At 41.2% G+C, this 25,075-nt stretch overlaps 1 protein-coding gene across 10 annotated transcripts in view; it reads right to left on the minus strand.

Annotated features, from left to right (window-relative positions):
- Positions 1 to 25,075, minus strand: part of FAM110B (family with sequence similarity 110 member B) — a 116,029-nt gene that overhangs the window by 34,974 nt on the left and 55,980 nt on the right. For 2 of the 10 annotated variants that reach the window (XM_055799255.1, XM_055799254.1), the window contains one exon: positions 6,357 to 6,583. The exons of 7 other annotated variants lie outside the window; for them this stretch is intronic. The gene's annotated coding sequence lies outside the window, so the exon portion shown is untranslated. Of the gene's footprint in view, positions 1 to 6,356; positions 6,584 to 13,514; positions 13,657 to 25,075 lie in introns of all 10 variants that reach the window. One more of the 10 variants, XM_055799256.1, reaches the window with a different exon arrangement.

The following is a 25,075-nucleotide window of genomic DNA, read 5'->3' on the forward strand; positions in this document are numbered from 1 at the left end:
GAAAGAAAAAAAAAAACCACCCCACCTTGGAAATGTTTTGCCTTTAGGCAGGTCTTGATTTCTCTTTCTACCCCAAAAAAGCGCTAATGTTGCATTTCTAACCTGTTGTTATTGTTCATATACACAAATATAGCAATTTCATGCCTGCTCTGGAAAACAAACAAATCAAAATGCCGAAACACACCCCAGCATACAACCAAAATGCAAGTTCTTATGCTTTGGTCAAGCTTCTCAAGTACTTCTTTTCCTGCATTCCTTTCTCTTGCTTTCGCTATTTCCCTCCATTTTGCCACAGATTTCCAACCCCCAAATTTTATTAGATTAAACCCGCAGAGATCTTGGTCTGCCACTGCAGCTGACAGGCTGCAGCCCGAGGATGCTGGATTGGACACAGAGTAGGGAGCATTTCAAATTTAGGTCACCCTTGCCACTCTGATCCCGGGGAACAGCGATGGCGTGCTTTTCCACACTTGGCTGTTTTCCTGCTGACCTGCGTCTCGAACGAGATGACAGTCCCAGTGCAACTTAAAGAACAAAGTTAGCACCAGAGAGATTTAATGCTAAATATGACAAAAAAGGGCCAAAGTGACTGGAAAGAAGAATTAACTTTCCCAAAGTTTGCCACTGGAGGCTGATGGTGCACTAAAACTGCACAAACACGCATCCTTCGGCCGTGTTCACTGTCTGCAGAACCAGTACACAAAGTAGGGATTGATGGCAGGCAGAAATTGTTACCACGTGAGGAAAAGCATTGCTGAGCCAGCAGCACACACGATAAGCGTTATCTCTGCTGGAGGCTGCGTGCTGCTGCGCTGCACCTCAGCTCCGTGCTGGCAGACCACTGAGGGGGAGCCGGCACCGAGGCCAAACCTCCCTAGTGCTATACACGGCACTTCAGGCACCGAGGCTGGCAAACCAGCAGCCTGCCCACCTTTCTGCAAATGAGCCAACCCAGCCATATCCGGGAGAGCAAAACTCCTCGAGGAAGTAACTGCGTGTCACAGGAAGGTGAGAAACATAGCCGGGTCTGATGCTACTGGAAGGTGAAAGGGGGAAAGCCCCGACTCCCATCCCTTAGGGCTCTGCTGTTCCCCAGAGGCAGGGGCTCCCCACCACCCAGCCTCCCATGGTGGCTGAAGCCATCCTAGAGCAATGCAGCAGGGCAAGCTCTGACGGCTCCTCTGCACCCACTTCTACTCAAACTGCTTTCTAGTTCTTGGACTCAACATATGGTTTTTTCTCCTGTAGTTTTTTTTTTAAAAAAAAAGAATAATTCAAATTTAGGATTATATGCTTAGTGCAACACAGCAGCTAGCATGATTTTACAGAAGAATGGTTCCTAAAGGACTGTGCCATTCAACTACATATGAACCCAGAGGGGAAAAGCTTAATGGATAGCAATATGAGGTATTTTAGTTTGCCCCATAATTCTTCTCCTACTGGTTCAAAGCTGTGTCTCTCCCTCATGGGCATCCTCAAGCTCAGGCATCACAGGCAACCTAAGAGAAGGTGACTTGTGAGGATTTTTGCCCACTGGCTGTAGGCTTAGCCAAAGATGAACAGAGGAATCACTGGAGAAACTACGCCTACTGAGTATTCACTGGCACCTAAAGCAGCCAAGCTTGTCATTGGCCATTGCAAATGATTCACAGAGGAGAAAAATTATTTGAATGGGTCACAGCACGAGAAGAAACTTTGTTTTAAGGAGTTTGGGATAAATCCAGCGATTAGTAGTTATTTTACCCAGAGGATGATCAGAAACCGTGTGGCCAGCAGGACCAGGGCAGTGACCGTCCCCCTGCACTGGGCACTGGTGAGGCCGCCCCTCGAATGCCGTGTTCAGGTTTGGGCCCCTCACTGCAGGAGGGACATTGAGGGGCTGGAGTGTGTCCAGAGACGGGCAGCGAAGCTGGTGGAGGGGCTGGAGCACAAGGCTTATGAGGAGCCGCTGAGGGAACTGCGGGTGTTTAATCTGGAGAAAAACAGGCTCAGGGGGCACCTTATTGCTCTCTACAGCTGCCTGGAAGGAGGTTGTAGTGAGTGGGGTGTCACTCTCTTCTCCCAGGTAACAAGTGATAGGAGAAGAGGAAACTGTCTCAAGTTCTGCCAGGGGAGGTTTAGATTGGATATTAGGAAAAGGAAAACTTCTTCACTGAAAGGGTGGTGAAGCATTGGGACAGGCTGCCCAGGGAAGTGGGTGAGTCCTAGAAGTATCTAAAAGGTGTGTTGATGTGGCACTGAGGGACATGGTTTGGTGGTGGACATGGCAGTGCTAGGTTCATGGTTGGACTTGATGATCTTAAAAGTACTTTCTGACCTAAATGATTCTACGACTTTCAGTTTTAGAAGAGAGAGTAAGGAGATGTATCAGAATAGATCCAACTTGGGAGAAAAAAAATCCCACGTTATGTAAATTGAGATAGGTTACATGAAAGACCTAAATATAAATGGAAGAAAGACTAGTATCATCTCCATATCAAGACAACAGAAAAATGATATCCCTAATAAGTAGAGTTCATGTTGTCTAATTTAGTTAATAGGTTTCTAGAGAAATAGCAATGTTCATTCATGGGATACAATTTTTTTCTCCAATGAGAGATTTGCAGAGGAATCACAGAGACAGGCAGTTTTATAACTTTCACACACATAAAAGGCTAATAAGCAATTAAGAATTACAGGCATTAGGAAAGAGAGCTGATCTTTCCTCCAGTCCGTTACCCTGCCAAATGAGTATTATTCTCTACCATCTCTTAGGCAATGGCTTGTTAGATCTAGTACTAGAGACCACAAATGATACAGACTTTTCCCAACTTCTATAGCAGACCATTTACAGGTTTATGCATCTACAAAACGAGTATTAAAGAAATCATGCTTCTATTTTTCTCTGTTAATCCCTGATTCTTGTTACATTACTTATGCTGAAAATTTGTATTTCAATTTTATTTTGCCTTAATTTCTCACATTTGTGCTTTTCTTTCCTGAAATCCTTCAAATATTGTTGATCTCCAAAGGATAAAGCATTTGCAACTGACTGCCTATTCAAGGTGTTCACACAAGCGAAACTCAGAACTTGGTGCATTGTCAACCAACGTCAATAGGGATCTTCCACCAACTTCAGTGGGGTCAGGATTAGACCTTCAGAGCCGCTACTCCCCCTTGCAGTATGCTCACAACGGCATCTCTACATGGCTAATACCTGCAAGGCTCCCTCCCATCATATTTCAGACTTTCAGTATTATTCTGAAGTTTTTTATGGTGATATTCTTTTTGAAGTCTCTCCATAACATGCAATCGTTTTATTTGGGATTAGCTCTTGTAAAGTTAATTACAGTTTTGCATTTTGTTTTACGTTCCTGACCTCTTCAGATTCTTTTGAACTTTAAATATTTGTCCAGACTTGTATATTCAGCTCTTCCTAATATAAATGTGGTTTGCACAGCACCTGAATCCCCTTCATACCATCAGTTTAATTTAGAAAGAACTAAAATCTTTTGGAGAGACAAAGCAGGACAAAGCTTTTGAAGAGAGATGCAACAGTTAAATCCTGTTTTATCACACTACCCAACACATTACTTTTGCTGAAGCATTTTTGACTTAAAGTCCTAAAATACTGGCACAAATGAAATATAACCTTTTTTGAAGAAAAAAAATCCCAATAACTCAGAATTAAAATTATATAAGCTTAGACTAGCGTCTTTAATAAAGCAATGGGAAGCGGCAAACTGAGGACAAAACACCAGTAGCAGATTCACAGATCAGAGATTATACTACCTTATTCGAGAAAAACATACTTCAAGAGATGCCAACCTACTGGAAATACTAAACAACATTGCTGCTTAAAAAGTAAGAAGCAGCAGAAAATAATTCTTTATAGAGTTACAGTTAGGTTATCTTTAGCACCTAAGGAGTTATTGTTTTTATTTTCTAGTCTAAAAGCAACAGTGCCTCTGCATGCAATATGCAGGAACCTGGGGAAGAAAAAGAAACAATTTGCACTGAAGACTTGGGTGTGGAAACAAAGCTGGTTTCCAAGAATTTTTCTGCAGTAGACAATGATACAAGAGAAAGGTGATGTAGGCACCACATGGTACGTTAATTCCAGTCACAACACCAGCTCTGTTCTCTACTCCTTCACTAGACTGTGAGAAAACAGGCAAGTTACGTCACTGACACCAATGGCAAAACCTAGCTTCACCAGGCATAGTGAACATTAATGCGTAGGTAAATAAAAGCTTGGGACACTGGAAAGAACAACTGTGAATGAGCAGCCCTGCAAGCCAGCTCTCTCCCGACAAGAAGCATCACTGGGTGCATAAAATACCACAGTAACAACTTCTTAGATGTTTAGGAAAGCTAGGATAAACCACACACAAATACATACTGGAGCAAGGAGGATGCATGCCGCCTTTGCAGGAAAAGATGCAATAAATTATCCAAATAATCCAAATCCCCCAAAAATATCCAAATTACGCGCTTGGGAAAGGAGCCTAGATCATTCTTCTATAAATCCAACCAGTCTGTACTGCACTAGTGCATAAAAACAGTTCTTAAGTGCCAAACAGGACACTGGCACACTGGCTGTGAGTAAGAGCATCCCACCTTTGTGGAAAGGGACAGCCCCAACACACTGGTGGTGATGTGCCCAAATCTTCCTTCCAAGTGAAGTGACGGGGACAGGACAGGGCTGAGCTGCCTGTACCAGCAGTTCACAAACTGGCCCTTAGGCAAGCCTGCATCAGGAGGCTGTGAGCGGCCATTTGGGTTTGGGGTGTGGAAAGAAACAAAACAGCCTCTGCTTTCACATTCTGCTCTGCAGAGGGTGGTTTCTTCTGCTGGAGGCAGACCTTGGCTTTGTCTTTATGCATTTGCCTCCTCAACTAGGAGGCAGACAAATACTACATTTAGAGGAAAACAAACACACACACTACCCCCTGCCCCCCCCCCCCCCCCCAAAAAAAAACCCCACACCAAAAAACACCCAACCAACAAAACCCACACCTAAAACACCACGATAACAAAAGAAAAAAGAACACCCACCCCAACTCTCTAAAATCAATTAGACCTACTCCCAGAATTGCTCTAATGGTATTTCAAGCTTAGAAAATCTTGGGGTACTGGTCCTGTAGCAACCACAGTTGAGAAGAGCCTCTCAGACATAAAAAAATGCATTTAGTAGCAAAGTGAGGTCGAACTGGTAAAACTAAACAGGGTGTTCAGGCACGACACCTGTTCTTCAACTGAATCACTGTTGTCAGAATACATTTTAGGTAGGTAAATCCAGATAGAATTACATTTTTTTTTTAAATCTCTAAACAGTTCCCAAATGCCATTGCTGCTATTACTGAGTTGTAAGGAGTGAAGTATGTAGAATTATGAAGTTGTTCTTACTAAGTAATGTAATTCAAACTCTAGATATTTACTTTTGCAGGGGGAAGGGAACAGTAGACAACTGAAACACACCCAGGATGGCTCAGCAGCATGTGTCACCACGCGCTCCCCCGTGTCACGGTATCCGGCTGGGATGGCATGCTGCTGGGGAAGCCGGAGCATAGCCAAGCTGGAGAACACCACAGCTGAGGCTCATCTCACCATCGAGCACGGAGACTTGGCCATTAAGACATGGTCTGCATTTCACCCATACTGATGAGGTTGGGCTCCTACCCACTCCATCGCCACCCTCACCAGGGCTCCTCTCTGCGCTACCTCTAGCACCAAAATGCCACTGGAAGGAGCCCATGGGTGCATGCCCCAACCTCCTCCTGAGATCTGGTCTGGAGCCCATCCTAGACTGAGGCCAACTTCCTGAGGTACTGTTCCGACACTGATCTGTTACCTCTCTGATCTAAAATGAGGTCATTTTGGCTCAGCAGCATGTCACTATGATGCTGTACATCAAACGGCTGGGCAGGGTCAGGCTGCCTAAAGAGGCATGGTGACAAGGACAGGTCGCTGCAGGCATCCTCTGCACTTGAATAAGGCTGCAGGGAGCTGTACTCCAGCGGGAACATGGCTCTGCCCACCTCTCACATGGCAGTGGGACCTTCCTCTCTCCTCCAAAACAACCCTCAAGCTGCACTGGTACAACTGGTTATAGGGGTGCAGCAAAATCAGGATAGAAAACCGATCCAGGACAAAAACAACATCCTCACCAGAAAAGGACGGGAGGACAAGGAAAAGAAGCACCATTTAGAGCCTGGCTCAATTCTGGATGCATTTAATTGTGAAAAACATGGATGCTTTCTTGGAAGTTTGTTCAATTTTTCTTCAAATTTTGATGTTAACTCTTTTAATTAAGGTAAGTATCTGCATCTGACATGCCCTGTTCACAATGCTGGCTACACCTTTTCTGTTCATACCTGCACAGCATTAGTGGTTATAGGAAAGCTTGAATTCCTGGCACAAACACAGCATCATGTTGTTTGGGCTTGGGGTTTTTTGCCCTCTGCTTGCAGAGCAGCACTCACACAGGCACACTTGCTGCATGTTCGGATGAGTAGAACAGCCTTCAGACACGGGCTGCAGTTGTTCTGCTTCAGAATCAACACTCTCTAAGCTTGTATGGTAGATGAAATGTCTCCAGGCTCTGGGCAGTAGAAAAACACATGAAGATATGACTGCTTCAGGTGGTATTCTGCTTGCAGGTTTAACAGTAACCCTCATGACCAGAAGAGCTGGAAATGCCTTTTTTTTTTTTTTTTTTTGTTTTGTTTTGTTAATAAAAGCTCAGAATCTAGAACAGCCTAGATTGTGGGCAAGCTGGTGTTATGATCTAATCCTAGCTGTTGATTTCCAGATCTGTCAATTCAGTACCGCTCAAAACTTAGATTAAAAACTACCTCCACCCTCAAAAAAGGATTTAAGGAAATTATCGTGAAACAAGCAGCATACTAATACTACAAAGCAGATTCAGCTAAGTATACTTCTGCAAAGGAGGTTACTGTTCAGTCAACTCTGTTTTAACTGTATTTCTTGATATTCCAATCTTCTTGTCACTTCTTTTCTGACAAAAGTCATCTTCAGTTAGACTGTAGATGAGATTTAATAAATACTGCTTATTTTCCATACTAAGGCTGGCTTTACTTAGCATAACTGAGTTAGGTAAAGAAGTGACAAATCCAGCTGGGCACACATATATTGGTACACAACAGAAAAGTATATGGCATTTTCTATTGTGAGTGAAGAATTGTTACCAAAAATCCCCCGTGATGAGATCGGGTGAAAAGGCCATGTCCTGGTTTCAGCTGGTATAGAGTTAATTTTCTTCTTAGTAGCTGGTGCAGTGCTGTGTTTTGGATTTGGTGTGAGAATAGTGTTGATAACACATGGATGTCTTTGGTTATTACTAGTTAATGTTTATGCAAAGTCAAGGACTTTTCAGTTTCTCAGGCCCTTCCAGCCAGAGGGCTGGAGGGGCACAAGAAATGGGGAGGGGACACAGCCAGGACAGCTGGCCCCAACTGGCCAAAGGGGTATTCCATACCATGGGACATCATGCTCGGTGTATAAACTGGGGGAGGCTGGCCGAGGGCTGCTGGTCGCTGCCTGGGGACTGGCTGGGCATCGGTCAGTGGGTGGGAGCAGTTGTACCATGCATCACTTGGGTTTTCTCCCTTCCCTTTGGGTTTCAACCCTCTCTCCTTCTTCCTCCTTCTCATTATAATGATTATTACTGTTGTTGTTATTATTATGGTTTGGGGTTTTTTACTCCTTTAATATTTTAATTATTAAATTGTTCTTATGTCAACCCTCGAGTTTCATATTTCTTTTTGATTCCCTTCCCCATCCCTCGGGGGGGGATGCAGGGGGAGTGAGCGAGGGGCAATGTAGTACTTACTTTTCTGGCTGGCGTTAACATAACAGGCCAAACCTTACCAGCACCCCAGACACGCACACACCTTGCTAGTCCCCCACAGCCACAGTCCTCACCAACTTCAGCAAGAAATCAGGGCTCACAGAAGTCTTAGAAGGTGTTACAAGAACAGGTTCGAGGAGTTGAGCCTACAAATTACTCTCTGTCGTGGGTAACTTCCTGTACAGTGGAGTATCACAGGCAATTTTGTTTATTTTTTTTACCATAAGAAATAATGGAAATGATACGTGTAGTAAGAAACATTGACATTTCATGGAAATGGGCATTTGCATGTAATCCTCCCTACTGCTGGCAACTTTAGTGGTTTTTTTTTCTTATTAATTGAGAAAAAGTATAATACTAGTTACGTAGCATTTCAATATGACATTTGAATCACCAGCTTTTTTTCCAAATATGCAGAGAAAAAAAATGATAGTAAAACTTCCCAATATCAGTGCAGCTGATATAAATCAGTACCATTGGAAAAAATCCGTGATCACAAACAAATAAGGTGATGCAGAACCTGTTAATGTCCAGGACTTGGAGAGTGATATACAGTCCAGACTGTATTGGGAGCAGGAAGCACATAACCCTATCAACAGCCTCCTATAAGGTGGGGGACTAAGCATTTGTACCTACCATGGCTTTCACTATGGGACCCCAAAGATCCAATTCCAAGAAAGAAATAAAAAAAAAATAGTAACAAGAAAACCAGTTCAACCTTTAAGGAAACTGAATATTAATTTGTTTCTGGCCACAGATTTTTTTGGTAATATAAACAACATCAATCCTAATAGAAACTGTGTGTGTGTGTGGGGGGGGAAGTCCACATGTATCTATACAGGGCTCATCCTAAACATGTAGCAGTTTCTTTGACAATAAGTCTTTTCGTGTTTTGGTATACTAGTGCAATGTTCATGTTCTCACAACTAGCCTGAAGGGTTTCTAAATTAGTAACCCAATGTTACCACAGTAACATAAAGTACCACCAAAATGGACCACTTTTTAGAGATCAACTATAATCAAATTAGTGACCAAGCAAGTTATAAGAATTCTTGCTTTTCCAGTTTTGGGAGTTTGGGGCTTTATTGGGGTCTTTTGTTGTCTGTGTTTTAAAATTAAGATACGTACAGAGTGTGCTTTGTTTACCTTGCAGGAATAGATCCTGTGTAAGCAAAAAAAGAATCACCACCAACAGCAAGAAAAAAGCAGCTCTCACACTTGCTAAGGGTCTCTAGTTTCAGTTCCCAGGCATACAAAGTTTTAACAACCCATCTCTGGTTTTACTTTTGCAGACTGCTTGCAAGCAGAACACACTCTTTCCTTGTCCCAATACTATTTAAAACACAGTGAAACCTCACTCTCAGAGCTTCTTAAACACCAGGATCCTGTCCATCATGCTGTCTCAGATACCCTGGGGCATGTTAAATAGCACTAGATGCCCTATAAGTCAACCTGCCATCCTTGATCAGACAATCTTCAAACTGAGAATATTCAAGTTAAAAACAGTCACATATAAAGTTCAATGTTCAAAAGACATCATCTTCACAGTCGTCACATCCACACAGACCAGAGTATCTGTCCTACATTCACATAAATTTGATAAAAATATGAGTTTCTTTATATCTTAAAAAAAACCCCAACCAACCAAACCCATCCACCCTGTGAATAAAATGCTCTCAGTACAGCCAGCCCTCACCAACCAGCCACACCACGCAGCACCTTCATACAAGGGCTACCACAGGATTGAGGACAAGCAGCCCCATCCATCCCAGCAAGTTTTCACACAGCGGTCTTTATTCAAGCAGCATCAAGTATCTGAACAAAAATCCGGAAGACCTGTATTTGGTTATTTTCTATTAAAAGACAGCATCTCATTGTATATAAATATTTTTTTGTCCTAAGCCTGCTCTAACAACCTCCTTGGGGTATCTCTGCAGTCTTATCATTCATAAAAATCTTTGGAAAAATACTGAGATTATATGAACTTTTTCTGACTCTTGCTGTGTTGAAATAAAAGAGACATCGGTTTATGGTTGTGTCAATCAGAGCTAGATATATTTGTTTACAATATTGCTTATCAATAGCACAAATGTTCTAAGTTGAAAGTTGAGTTCAGTGATTTGTGAAATTTGAGATTTTTTTTCTTACGAAAATTAATAGGAATTTTTACTCTTATTAGTGGGAAAGTATGTCACATATTCAACTTCTCTACTTTTGACCTGGCTAACTAGTTTTTATTCTTTAGATGATGCTATCATTTATAGTTGGGAGGTAATGCCAAAGCTTTTTTGATTAATCTACTGGAACAATTGGCTCTAATTTATATTCCTTTCAGAAAGATGGACGGAAAGAAGGAAACTGTGTCCAAAGACACTACACAAATCCCTCCAAAAACACTTCCATGAGCACAGGATTGCTCCTTGCCTTCCTTTGTCACACAAAGCAACAGTGAGTGAGCCAGGAACCCGGGATCCCTGTCTTCCTCCACCATCAGCTTTCTAAAAATTGCATCCCGAAGTTACAAAGGAGAAGGTGCTCTCCTGTTAAAATGATCTTCCAGCTGGGAAAATACATCAGTCAAAACATACTATATACATGTGTCTGTAGTGGCACATACATGTACACATGCTCTCTCTCCGTCTCCATGGTACTAGAGTTTAACTTCTGTGATTTCCAATGTGGATGTGCTTATTTAGATATGAGCGGCTTTCTGCTGTATGGGTGGAGTTTGGAGGTAGAGTACATGATATTCCTTTCAAAAAACACATACATCTGAATGAGCCACCAAACCAAAATGACACATAAAGCTCAAAACTAGCACTGAGTACCTTCAGCCTACTTGACTTTCTAACTTTAAATAGCTGGTTTAGCACAGTTGTACAGTCTGCAATACACTGCAGTGATTTGTGCATATAGCTTTCTCTCCTGCTGATTACCATTTATAGGCTATAACTAAAGAAAAGGTGGCTCAGGGACTTTTCACATACAGTACTGAACACGTTCCTGAGAAAAAAAAAAAAGATAAAACCCCACAAACGTAACTGTTCACTAAAAAATAAAAAAGCCCTGTATCTGCAAGTGCTCCAAATGTCACAAGAAAACTAAGTTCAAAGGCAAATGTACATTCCCCTATTATATTATAAAACATGCAGTGTGAAAAAAAACTTAGGATAATCTCTGAATCATTAATTCTCCTCCATTTACATGAGAATATAAGCACCAGATCTTTTTATGTAGATTGTCACAAAAATGACAGCCCGGGGCACTTCTCAAAGTTTAGTGAGATCTCACTAAGTGGCCTTCTCCCAGTTGTTTTGAAGGACAGATCCTTACTTTAGGATTATCCCATTTAAATTATGAGGTAAAATAATCCCCCCAACACTCCAAAAGTCCTAACAGCTGCATCTTCATGGGAAAAAAGAGCCGGTAAGGACAAGAACCAACAGTTGTTACTGCAAACTAGTGGCTCTGGATCCCAAGCAGCTGCCGAACAACAAGAATCATAAAACTAAGGTGCTTAAAAATAAATCAAACACCAAAACTAAATTACTACCAGCAAGAACATCTTATTTTAATGATAAAAATGCGTGAAATGCCAGCCAATTTCAAGCTGCACTAAACTGAACATAATCCTTACATGTAAGTCATAATTTATGGGAAATAACTATTTGAAATGCCGACTGTAGAATTTATAACTTAATGGCTGGCATGCCAACCGCTAAAATGGTTCACACACCTGGCTGTTTTTATACTATGCGAATTGCTGGGGTGGTGCAAAAATTAAAGTTATTTTCACTGATGTCCATGCTGAGAGTGCACCCATCCTCCAAGGGTGAAGGGCACCAGTGGGTCAGCGGTGGCAGAGCTCTCATGTTACATCCCTTTGCTGCATGTCTGATTGTCTGCCTTAAAATACACCAACTTTTACTGGAAAATTTCACTCCTTGTCAGAGGAATGTTTAAAATAGAGCGTCTTCTCTTGTCAAGGGTAATATTTATGTACACAAAAAAAATGAAATTGCTGTGACAGTGTAAAAGAATTACAAATTTGCAAAGGGAGCGCAGTACAATTCTGGGCGCTTTTCTGCCACCTTGGCAGTGACAGAAGGACAGCGGCTGCTGGGCAGCCACCCCACCATACTCCTCACTCCCCGCCTCCTCTCCCTGCTGCAAGGGCAGTCCCAGGGTAAGGAAGACAAATACGGGTTTGAAGTGTTCTGCAGTTGCTTAGCAACTGCTAAAAAAACCCAAGAGATTTCAGTCAATGAACTGGCACATACACCTCTACACATATCAACGGTGACACGAGGAGTGCCACCACACCGTTAGACATCTCAGCCCTGGGATGCCCCCAGCCCCAACATTAGCACGTCCCACCTCACCCTTCCAACCTGCTTCCAGCCTCTGCTCACTCATCCATCCCAAAACTCCCAGCACCACAGAAGGGCACAGCAAGCACCTGTGTGCGGGTAAGGAGATTATTTTTAGTTGTGAAGAGGCCAGCTATGCCCTTCGCTCTGTTACCACACACCTGCAAACCACGACTGCTTTAAAAAGCAATTGAGATTGAAAAGCTGCCCCTGAACTAGCCCTCCCGCGGTACAGACCAGGTTTCTTCCCAAGCCATGCGATGTATAGTCAGCGACCATTACCGGCCATTCCCATGCCTGTTACCGGTTTCAGTGGGAAATGATGGCCAAATTGCATAAACCTTTTGGGCACCATGATTGCACATCATCATCATCATGCCAAGTGTTTTCAGATTTTCAAACCTCATACATATGTGTATGTACAGATTTTGACAGGGAAGATTCTTCCACCACTCTTCTGTAAACTGCCATTAGGTCTATATAATAATTTATATAAACTTGAAGAGATGATAGAAGGAAGCTATGCTTGAAAAAAATATTTTCTGTTTTACAGATGCTTCACTCCACAGATGAGTACATATGAAGGGAAAAGAAACCACACCACACTGCAATGCAACAGGTTTTAAGTTATCAGTATAGAAAATTATGCTAAGGAAAAGTGAAAATTTATGCTGGAAATTAAACCATTTCTAACCACTGCAGCAGTTAGGTTCAGAAACGGCTTTCCAGGAGCAGCAACATGGCCAAGGAACTGCAGCCATGCCTGAGCCACCTATCCTGTCCCTTCCACAGCCAGCAAAGGAGGAGTACCCCCACCACCTGAGCTGGCTGGAGAAGCTGTTCCCACATCTGCCCCTTTCCACCAACAGCAAAGGGCACCGGGGGCAACAGGATCAGTGTAGCCCAGCCAAGGGGATATCCCAGCCTGGGGGTGAGCTGCCCTGGCGCAGGGGGCTGCAGGGGCAGCTGAGGGACCCTTCCATGTCCCAGCTTCCCACCTGCACTGACGGGAAACAACCAGAGCTGGGAAATTGCCCTTCCCCAGTGGTTTTGTGCATTTTCTGTGAACCTTAAAAATACATGTGCGCTTCTCAAAGATCCTGCCTCCCCCTTAAGCCCAGAAAAAATACATCACCGTATTTCTAAGAAACAGAAATGCTCATCAGTCACATTTGAATTTCAAGGTGCATCATTTCTCGTGCTTGCTTCAATCCTTAAAACACTAATTTCCTCAATTTTAGTCTTTTTCTTCTCTCCTTTAAACTAGTACCCAGTACCTTTTCAAAACTTACCTGCTCTAAATTACCACCAGTGAGTTTTATTTATGATAGTGCTGTGGTACCAAGTAGACCTCTGTTATGGTGTTTCACAAACATCTTGCTTGGCACCTCCAAGGGACCCATTACATTCTTTATCCTCACAATTCTTAGTATACTGAAAAGAAATAATACAAATTCTTAAGAAAGCTACTGTTTGCAGATCCCTTCTAAATATCTACTACCAGGTAAAGTTCAGAAGTTTTCTGATTTCTTTAACGCTGTCCCAGCGATTTTAATAGCCATGCACTCCCAGGTGTTTTTACGTGAACACTGGAAATAAAAGTAAAGGCCTCAATAAATAGGTTTGGTGGTGTTTGATTTTTTGGTGGTGGATTTTTTTTTGTGTGGAGTTTTTTGTTGTTTTGGTTTTGTTTTTTTTTAATTAAGTGACCACACAGTAGCATTGCCAGTTGCATTCACTAGGAGCTAGTGAATGTAGCACAGTTTTGAGTAATATGGCAACAAAACTGGACTTAAGACTTTCAGGCATCTGTTAAAAAAAAAAAAAAACCAAAAAACCACAACCATAAAGCCACCAAACCTGAAAGGACAGTAACAAAACCCTCTTGGCTTTCCAGAATGGTATTAAAACAGAATTAATGCTTGGAACCACAATGTGGGTTGGACTTGTGTCACTCCTGTTTCATACAGGAAGAAAAGCACTTGTCAGGTGAAGAGAAGTACAATAATTATTACAACTCCTGGCTCCTGAAGGCAGGCCCCTTCCCCTCTGCAGGCCATGACACAATGGTTCAAGTCTTCCAAAATGACATGGCTATCTTTGCTGCCACAGCCACTGTACCTGCACAAATTATTTTGTGAAGCTCCAGAAAATACATACAAAGTTTGTTTAGGACCTTCAATACCAAACAGCACCATAACGAATTGTACTACTTTATTCTTTAAGCTGTCCTTATCTTGTATTAACATTATTCTTTATCTTCCTTCCCAGCACAATTTGCTTTTCTAACTAATTTTAATTCTCATTGCATACAAATCCACTCCTCTAGAAATGCCGCTGGACTACACCTGTTCTCTGTAATCACTGAAGACACCTCAGCAAGTTTCTGTTGTGTTACAAGTACAAATGCAGGTCCTTCTGAAAAGACCTTATTCTCGGTCTTAATTGAAAAGTTACTAATACTCATTTTCCAAGATTGCCTGGTGATACAAGGTAAATTAAAAGACCATAGCACAGTGGAGCACACTGAACTGATTGAAACATTATTAGCTCTTCCCAGGTGGAAAGGATGTAAAACAAAGCAAAAAGATAACTGTTTGAAAGCATAATGACAAGGTGACTTTGGATGGCATTATGGAGACAGGAAACCAACATTTTAATAATAAATGAGAGATGACAGATAATGCGAAGATATCTTACCAAGAGTTTCAGTACTGGGTACAGCAGAGAAGAAGGAACCAACAAAAAAGGTGTAAAGAGGGATGATATGATCGAAGCCACAGGGCTGGGAAATGCTCTTGCAAGCAATATTCAGAACTGATAGAAGTGGGACAAGGCTGCTGTCATCCAAGCTACAAAAGTGATGGCACAAGTACTTAGTAGTAGTATGTGAGACACTGATAGAAGATTTCACAGCAGATAGGGAAGGATGCATCTTAGACATGGTAGACCAAGAAAATCTTCAAGATACGGGCTTCCTCTGCTTGGAAGGACCTTGGCAGAAATAAAACAGGGTTGGAAGGACTGGTCAGTTTTCATTCCTCTGATACTGTTTTGATGACTGCTTTTTTTAAAGCATCCATTTTTCATTATTGTTTTAAAAGATTAACAGGTTTAAGACAGGAAGAGAAAGACATTTTCTGATCCAAGTGAATTGCAGAATTTTTACCTTAGGGAGAAATTATGAAACTGGTATAAGTCCTACTTTGTCTGGAAAGATCATCATAAAGGCTCCTTAAGACACAAGGCTCTCAGTAGGCTAACTTAATAGCAATTGCACTAGCTACACAAGAAAGCGACCTTTATTGATATGAAATATTAGGATACCTTAGCAGTTTAAAAGGCCCCGGAAGCAAATTTCAGATTCCAGCTTAGCAGAGGACAACCTAGAATAAGAGGCTAATGTTAACGCTCTTTTTATGTGTTTAAAAATTATACAGACAAAAATCACATCCATACAGAAATAAAAGGTTGTAATCTAACCGTATCAGAGGCAATGCAAGCACTCAAAACTTATGCAGACTATTTAAGGACTTGGTTTCAAGGGAGAGTACATTTAAAGAAGTACAAATCACCCCAGGTGATAGCTCATGTGAAATAGGGATGTTAAGAAAATCCCCCTGGACTCTAAAAGTATGCTAAAACCATGCTAGATACAACAGGGACTGAAGCAGAATTACACCTAGTATGGTTTTTCTCTTTAAGAAGGAAAAATGCAATATTTTTTTTGAGGCTGTATCAGTTCTGCATTCACAACTGGGCCATCTGACTTCTCCCACAAGTACAAAGAATTAAAATGAACCAGTAGTAAAAATTAACCTCATCAACCTGTTTCTCAGTATTAGCAATTTGTTCTCTAAATACAGTAAACAACTCCATTTTGAAGACAAAATGCAAACGGGGTCCCCATAAGCATCACTGTAGCTGGGTTTCTGTCCCCTCTATAAAAACGCACAGAGCTTCCAAATTTTCCCATAGCAGAGCAAGAGTGTTAATGCGGCAGTACAAGGTACAGGGTCATACTTTGGTCGGTACTTCTGGCTGAAAGAAAACAAGCATTATATTGTAATGATCACGAGCTATTATAACCATCTCAAGAAGTCACACCGCTGTCCCAGTGTCCTGCACAGAAGTGTCTGGTGCAGATCTGCCTGTGTGCAACTTGCAATTGCTATTTCAACACCATTGGGCTTGGGTGTTACGGGACCCTCCAACTGGCAGGTTTCACAAAGAAAACACCCTACAAGAGAGGCTCATCCAGCATCTTCACATTTAGTGAAAACTCCTTTCCAGCTATAAAAAAAGGCAGGAAACTCTCACCCTGGTACATGTTGCTTCCAGAAGCTGCATACTGCTGAAAACATTTTGAAGATCTGACATCAAGTCCCTAAAGCTAGTAAACTCTTCCCTGGGGAATGCCATGTAAATACCACAAGCAGCTGAACAGAAACTCCTGCCAATTCCAACACCTCTTCCCTGTAGAGTTTAGAAGGCAGGAACATGCAAGAAAGCAACAGTCACACCAGTGACAGCCTACTGCTTGCTCACTGCTGGCAGGGCTGAGCCTGCCTCTGACTTGTGGGGCAGGTTGACTTACAGGCAGGTCCCACTTTTATTGAAGAATTTCACATGAAATGTTTGCAGTGTTTCCAAATATATAATGAAAAGGAAATAAAAGGCAAGTTTTATGCTTTAAAATATGGCACAGGACTTTTACTTCTTGTTTCAGATGGCCAAACAGCCCTTGAAATTGAAATTCACATCACATGAGCATTATAGACTTGGGAAGAAAAGGAGCTGGAGGACAGGCAAAGGAAGGGATGGTTTAAAAACACACATGCAGGAAGGGAAAGAAGAACAGGGAAGGGAGACTCAAGCTGTCAATATAAATTCATTCCTTCTTCATGCATGTTTGTAATCGCCAACAAGGCAACTTCTCCACTACAAGGTTACCTCTGAAGGATTTTCAAAAGACAATTGCATGGGCCAAAGAAAGTAATCTAGTGAAGTGTAAAAGGCCTGACTACTAAACTAAAATAAAATAGACGGGGAAAAAAAGGTACAGTTCATAAGGATTAAAGGATTTCTCATTAATTTTTGAAAATTCAACAACAAAGAAGTTCAAGACTTCCTAGTGGCTGTGGATTGAAACTGATGTGTTAAGCATGGAACTAAACAAGCTTTCATAAATAGAGATCGGTTTCTGTCACCTTCAAAACAGATTTTATTATTATTCTTATTTTTGCAAGTGCTTCACCATCTTAGAAATGTCTAAGTAGCATTCTAAGATGTCACGTCAAGACCTGTGAACAAGCAGGAAAAAGTAAATCCCGCACCATATTGGAACACAGAACATCAGAATAGAAAACATGGCATTGTCATGTGTTTAAGCAATAAAAATCCAAACGCTTATGGAAACAAAGATAATCGTTCCTGCAACTTCAAATATAAAACCTCAGGTCTGCAAGTCCTGTCACTTATCTTGGCCAAGATGTAAACAAAGACCACCTCTTCAACCCCAAACAATACAATGCTAGTAATGGTGATCATTTAAACAAGGGGAACATGGACTTTAAAGGGGGCTGAAAAGGAGAAAGAAACTATGTTAATGCTGTAAAGCAAGATTCATGGCTTTGAAGGGACACGACGAAGAGCTATGCAAGTGTCCCCTTTTCCCCATAAAGTTATCCAATTCATGCTACAAAGGATGCTCACAGACAGCTTCCTCCAAAACTGCCCCCAAGGTCACCTAGTGCTCCATTTGTATGTGCCAGAAGACTACATGTAATTTTAGTAGTCAGCCTTGTCCAGCTTCCTAGTTTTCAGCACCACTGTCAGACATACAGAGCTCCTGCGGGCTGCAGGAACAGGGCTGAATACCAGCAGAGCAGTTACTATTCATATGTAGGACTCCAAAAAGTATTTACATAAATACAACGTGCCTGTAGAGAGTTCTCAACTCGGGCCAGTTATTCCACGTTTACTACTTATTTTGGAGCTATGTTTTTGAGAGAGTCTAGCTGAGGGTGCACCTCCTTCTGACCCAGTGCCATTTGTTCTCCTCTTTCTCACACAGATCTGCTGCTGGGAGATTTGTGCCCACATAGATGTAATGTGGACTGCAACAAAGATGTAACTATGTACGAGTTGAGTAGCACCCAACAGAAATCATCTAAGAAAAATAAAGATTTCTTTAAAGCAATTTTATCTAACATTTTTTACTATACAGACATAACACGTTATCGAGGAAGAAAAAAAATATCACAATGCCTGCATAAAACACAGAAAACCAGCGTGGCCTGTATGAAATGGCACTGGTATATTTAAGAAAAATGCAAAACCATTTTCCTCCTCCCTTTTGAATCTCTGATACTCTCCAGTTTGTTCTAGCCTCCAGGTATGTTTACACAGCAGCCAGAAATATGTAGGTGTATACACATATATATACGTGCACATTCATACCTAAGGACAGGTGTAAGATGTGAAGTAATTTTGGATAGCAGAACCAATACAGAAAACATAACTTGCCTAAGGTTGCAAGGCCTGCTTGGTCTGCTGTTTGGAAACTTCTAATTACAGAATCACAGAACAGCTGAGACAGGAAGGCACCTCTCGAGACTGTCTAGTCCAACCCCTTGCTGAAAACGGGGACACCTTTCAGGACCATGTCCCAGTTGAGTTTTGAGTATCTCCAAGGACAAAGACTCCACAACCACTCTGGGCAACCTGTGCCAGTGTTTGGCCATCCTCAGAGTAAAAGTGCTTTCTTATGTTTAAATGGAATTTCCTGTATTTTGGTTTGTGCCTGTTGCCTCTTGTCCTGTCATGGGATACCACTAAGAGCAGCCTAGCTCCATCTTTACTCCCCCCCATCAGGCATTTATATACACTGATAACTCCATACTTTATTTTAGTGAGAAGCAGAAAAAAAAAAAAAAAAAAAAAAAAGAGAGCTCTGCGTAGGATCCTAATGCTTCCAGTACCATGTTCTGCAAAAGCCACAAGTAAGAGTTGCTATAAATGGCAGATGTACATATTTCTTGGAGACAAGGAATGCGTCAATCCAGTTTCAGCAAGCTTGCAACAACAACAAAAATAGATGATAATTCAACACCAGATAGATTTAGTATTTGTAGATGTCTTCTAAGAATGGATGTGTTTTAAGAGTTAGTTGCAGACATGATTTTGATGCAAATTTAGGCTTCATAGTTGTGCTGAAGTAAAATATGAAAGTATAAGTTACTTTGTAGCATAAGGAGGAAATACTTGCAAAACTCTTGCTCTTTAGAAAGCTAAAAATCAGTCAATAGAAAAGAAGCATCTGAGGTTTTTTACTCATACCATAGGAAAAACTCCTCATAAAGCCACACTACAGACGAAGAACCCAAATCCTGTATACTTCAGCGTGAAACAGAGGCATGATCTGCTTGGCTGTTGCTCTGTGAAGATTTAACGAAGGCACTCTGCAAAACCTCCTCCCAGTGGAGAGCTTCTAGTGGGATCCTTCAGGCACCCAGTGCAGCAAATGTGTCGAGCAGCCAGCAAAAAAACAGCAAAACAAATGTGACTTTTAAGACAGTAAGCACCCACGCAACTCAGAGCCCTGCAGGCAGCAGTGAAGCTGTCAAGATTCAGGTCAGTAATGTGCCACCATTGCCAGAGACACCTACAAAGAGCAGGAGGGGCAGAAGCAGCTCCTCAGGTCAAGCTCTTACAGAAGCATGGCTGGCGTCGGGTACCTGCATGCAGGCATCATGAAAAGGACCTCCACTGGCAGAAAGTGGTCAGCAAAGCTCATTAATCACTTCAGAAAGCCTCATCTAGAGATGACAGGAAGATGAACAGAGATGTTTGCTTTCAGTAAAGAGGTAACAGGCTGAGAGAAAAAAAAAGCAGATGTGTCAGACTCAGAAAGGTCAGAGCTAAGATTTGTATCTATCAGAATGAGCTTTCCAAGCAGGAGCTAAGGACATCTTGCTCCAACAAATAAATAAATAAATAAATAACTGAAAAAATGTCAAGCATTTTTGGCAAGAGAACTTAAATTCTTCACCTGCATGCCATCCTTGCGCACCTCTGCCTCCAAGGTATTTTTGGATATCCACACCCCCCCAAAAGGGAGCAGCTGCTACAAAGATGGCAGAGCACGTGGTTGAATGGCAGATCGAAGCTGAAGGACAGAAACAGATTGGAGAAAGTGGAAAGAAGAACAAAAACCAAAAGAGAGTAGATTTGGATGGGAAAATGGGGCAGACGAATTTAGAAAGGAGGTAGTTGCAGTCAAGATGATGAGAACTGTAGGGAAGAGAAACAAGCAGCACCAATCACTGAAGGACAGTGACACTGTACGTTGAGGTTCTGTTCTGTTGCACCCACCATGGTACTTTCCACATAAAATTAACTGCAATCATACTGCCTCTGCCAGACTTCACCCAGTCCTTGGGGAGGCAGGGGATAAAATAGCAATCTCTCCACTCCACAAGATGCTAAAGGAAAATGCAGGGGGGTACAAAGGCCACATGGGACAGGAACATGGCTTGCAGTAGGGCTGATGTAACAGTAATGGAAGAGGAAGGGGTGTAATTTATCAAGTCCCTCATATATCTTCTGACTAGACTGCTGTTATAATGTCACAGTAGAAATACAAAGCTGCACACTCATTTCCACATGACTGCAACGCCCAAAATACCCAGTGCCAATTATGACACTGAGATAGAAGGAAATCATCTTTACCCTGTGAAGTTTGTACTGTAGGTCCTTATATAGACAGGAGTAATTATTCTGATCTTATAGTATTTTTCATTCTTTTTTAAGACATTTGCAGTGATGGTTTATAATCCTAAAGCACAGACTGTTCAGCCTACCTTGCAAACCCACAGTCTGTGGTCACATAAAAGATGCTTCATTTTAATTGTCTCTGTTCCTGCCTTCCTCTTAAGCATTTTTCTGCCTAGATTATACAGGCAGGGAACACTTCAGATCAGGGATTGTATCGTATTATGCATCTGCATTATAGATCAACACACCATATTGTATTAATATCTCTCTTTTAGTTTCATTACCTACAAAACCAGTACCTAGACCTTAAAAGAATAAATTATAACCATGGACCCTAAACACATGCAAGAGCTAAACATTCATAAACTTGTGAAAATGCGCATACCACTGCAAAACTGGATATTCACATTTTTCTCCAGTTAAATGGTACTAATAACCCCAACAAGTTGTATTATGCATTGCATAACTTTCCTATAGAATGTGTTTCTACAGATTTCCTAATCAGGGAGCAGAACAGCCTAATCTTTGGGCTCGTCTACCAGCTTCGAAAATGCTAAGCTCCCTTAAAAGAGAGGCAAGAATTTAATATCGTTCTTTGCCATTAAGTGGGATTTTGCAGTACACACATTCATACTAGGAAGGTATGAATGGATACAGTAAAATTATTGTACGAGATTCAACAGATATGCAGCGAAAAAAAGATGGCCATATATCAGAAGTATAAATAATATACTGTTTCAATTAATAAACCACTATGCTACAGAAGCGTGACACAATTGCATGGCAGGGCATAAAACCAAATAGCGTCTGTCATGGAATGGGCAATTCATGTTTAAAAATAACATATTTACAAAGTGAGATCTGGGTTGTAAGCTTCAGGTACTTCATGGAAAGGCTGTAGCAAGCAGTTGTGCCTACAGGTGGCTGTAGCACATCCATGAAAGACAATGTGTGACAGACAGGAATCTCATTCCCAGGATTATGCAGACAATAGCATCCAGATTACTATTTGCCAGTTGTATTCTACATTAAATCTATCAAGTGACACTTAATACTGCAGGTAATACAATTAAGTAAAATTTAAATTAATCATAGTGTAAAAAAATAAATTAAAAAAAAATCAATAATACCGTTTTATTTCAATTTACCATACCACTGCAGCTGTGAGAACTGCAAGAAAAAAGACATTGCTGCTTCCATTCCCTGCTCTATAAAACACGACCTTCCTCTAAACGTTGCAGAGGTTTGACATGCAGATGCCTAGAGCTAGGCATATTCCATCTGCATGGAGTTTCTGACTCCGTGTAGTTAGCCCCCAGAATAACTCGTGCCAGGAGAGCAACAGCCCTGCAAGAGGGGCAGGGCAGGTAGACCTTACCCACCACCAGCCCTTGCCCAGCTCCTGGAGGAGCACCCTTGCCCCTGAACTAGGGCAGCTGCCATCTGCACACAGAGAACATAGTCATGTGTCTGACCCCGTTAAAAAGTGCTGCCGCATCAGTGTGGGAAGAGCATCATGGCAATAAGGCCTTCTCAACTTAGCGTAGACTTCGCCGAGCCTGCAGAGGGAATCTCCACCAAGAGGGCTTTATCCTGCACCTCCCCACCACCACCAAGTTTTCAGATTTAAAATAAAACACTTTCACTCAACAAAATACAGAGATCAATCTATTGATTTCCCATGAACTCTCAAAAGTGCTATAATAAGCATTTACAGATGGGCTATTGAATGTCTTGATCATTTAAACAGACATTTCATCAGCAAAGTAATAATTGGAGCTGGTTCCAAAAACAGAGGAAAAGGACAAAGGAGCTTTAGGGCACAGTGTCACTTTTCTCATTCTAATGTAAATCTTTACACACATATCGCTTACTGCTACTCGACTTAAAAACTGTTAAGCATACAAGTACAAATCCTGCAAAATAAACACTGTGGTAATACTTTAAATCTCTATGCCTGTTTTTCAGGAGTATCTCTTTCATTGCTAACAGACTACCAAAAAAAAAACCCAACCCCCAAAAAAGGCATTAACCTTAAGTATCATCTTTCCCATTTAGACTTGCTATGGTTTTAAGTAATGCAAAATTCACTTACACGTGTAGCAGTAAAATGACTCAATATCTTAATAAACCAGAGCTAGTGTAGCATTATTTATTGCAGGCACTCAGCTTACTGTATATAGCCATCTCCAACCAGCAGGCAAAACTAGTGTTTCTGAAAACACTACTCTTCAAGGAGTATTTATATTTCTATTAGATTAAAATGAGTACTAGTATGATGCTGAAATTGTTAGCAACATACTAATTTCTACACAAACCTCTATTAGCGTTAGATGGTATAAGTGATGCTTCCCCAGAGAGAGAGGGATATGAATGGAACACCTGAGACCTTGATTTTTGTAACATACTTTTGTGCCCTTACCATACATACTCATACACATGCGCACACACTGCATGTCTGGTTGGAAAGTAAAGTCTCCCTTTCACATGACAAAGGACTTGGAGACTTACGTATAGGGCAACATACCAGAAGTAAGAACAGTTCAGAAGGGCATAGCAAACATGTTATGCATGCATCTCCTAACAAAGAGTAGTTTATTTTTTTTTTTTTTTACATTGAGAAACTTAGTAGCAAAACTTGAAAATAAAATTTCATTGAGAATAATCTGAAGTGTGCTGCATTTCTGGCAGCAATATGCTGGTTATAGTTAAAATATGTTTACAGCAACAAAGATGACTTTTTGATAGAGTAATCTACACAAACTGTTGCTTCAATTTGTTTTCTTTGTTTACACAGAAGAAAACTGAGGTTGTAACAAAAAGAGAATCAATAACAAAGTAGCTTTATCCTTGCTGTTAAGGCATTGCAAGTTTAAATTACACTGTCACCAGTTCTGGTTTCACAACTGCCATTTTTATGGTGATGTTTGCATAGATCATCACAGCTCTTTTTGGAGGCAGAGATGTCCACACATACAGAGCTGCTGGTGCAGCATTTCAGTTCTGATGAGTGGTGGTATTACCTGTATCCAACCACCAAAAATACACTAACTTTTACAACACTTTCCTAGCTCTGCTTTATGTTACTTACAAGTAACAATAGCTCAATACATGGCATAGAAAATAGCAGCCTCTCATCTCTTGAAAATACACTGGATATGGTAAAAATATAATTCAGTTGGGGATATTACTTTCTATGTTTCTTTATTACTAGCATCACTGTTATTTACTCTTTCATGCAATGCTGTTGCAAAGTCATAAAGATGTAAATAATTTACTTCAGGTAAGCCTCTGTTAAAAAAGGCAGAAGGCATACTTTAACTTAAACCTCTTTATGACACTTTTGGCTGGTAATATGGAGCAGCAAGAGAATATGATACAGCCTGAGAACAACATGCCTTCACATCATAAGTCCTCCCTGTCCAGGCTTAACTGTTACCATGCAAAAAAGCCACTCTCCAAGTCTACATCAAAGAACACAACTTCGGAAGTAAAACCTAGGTGAATGTAGGCAGTGAGGTAACTATCTTAGTCAACAGCACAAATTCAAAGAAACTGAAACGTACCAGCTATGATTAAACCTTCCAAATACTTTTCCTTTTGAATATACTATCACAAATAATAAAGCATGTGTATCTGTTATACCCACAGCAATACGAAGTTACTAACCAAATAAACGCTTGCATTGAAGGGTATCTTCTACTCAGGAGGCAATAACAATTTAATACCACATATTTTAAGAGTAAACAACTTAAATTTTGCTTTGGCTTATAGAGTAGGAAAAACCTCTTCATGGATAGGTGCAGAGGGAAGAGTGAAGAGCGAAGACTAGTACCAAAATAGCTCCCATTCTTAACACCTTTCTGATCCTGGCTGAGACAATCTACGCGTACCTCGGACGCATGGTGGCAGCCAGCCAGCCAGATGACTGGTGACTTAATATACAAGTTCATGTGGGCTCTGGAGTCTGACACAGACAAGGGCATTAACTTTGAAGTCTCAACAGTCAGGCTCAGTATTCAAAAGCCATCAAATGAGGCATGACTACATTAAGAGACTTTTTTTTAATACTTTG

This window comes from Falco peregrinus, chromosome 3, assembly GCF_023634155.1.
Source record: "Falco peregrinus isolate bFalPer1 chromosome 3, bFalPer1.pri, whole genome shotgun sequence".
NCBI classification, from domain to species: domain Eukaryota; kingdom Metazoa; phylum Chordata; class Aves; order Falconiformes; family Falconidae; genus Falco; species Falco peregrinus.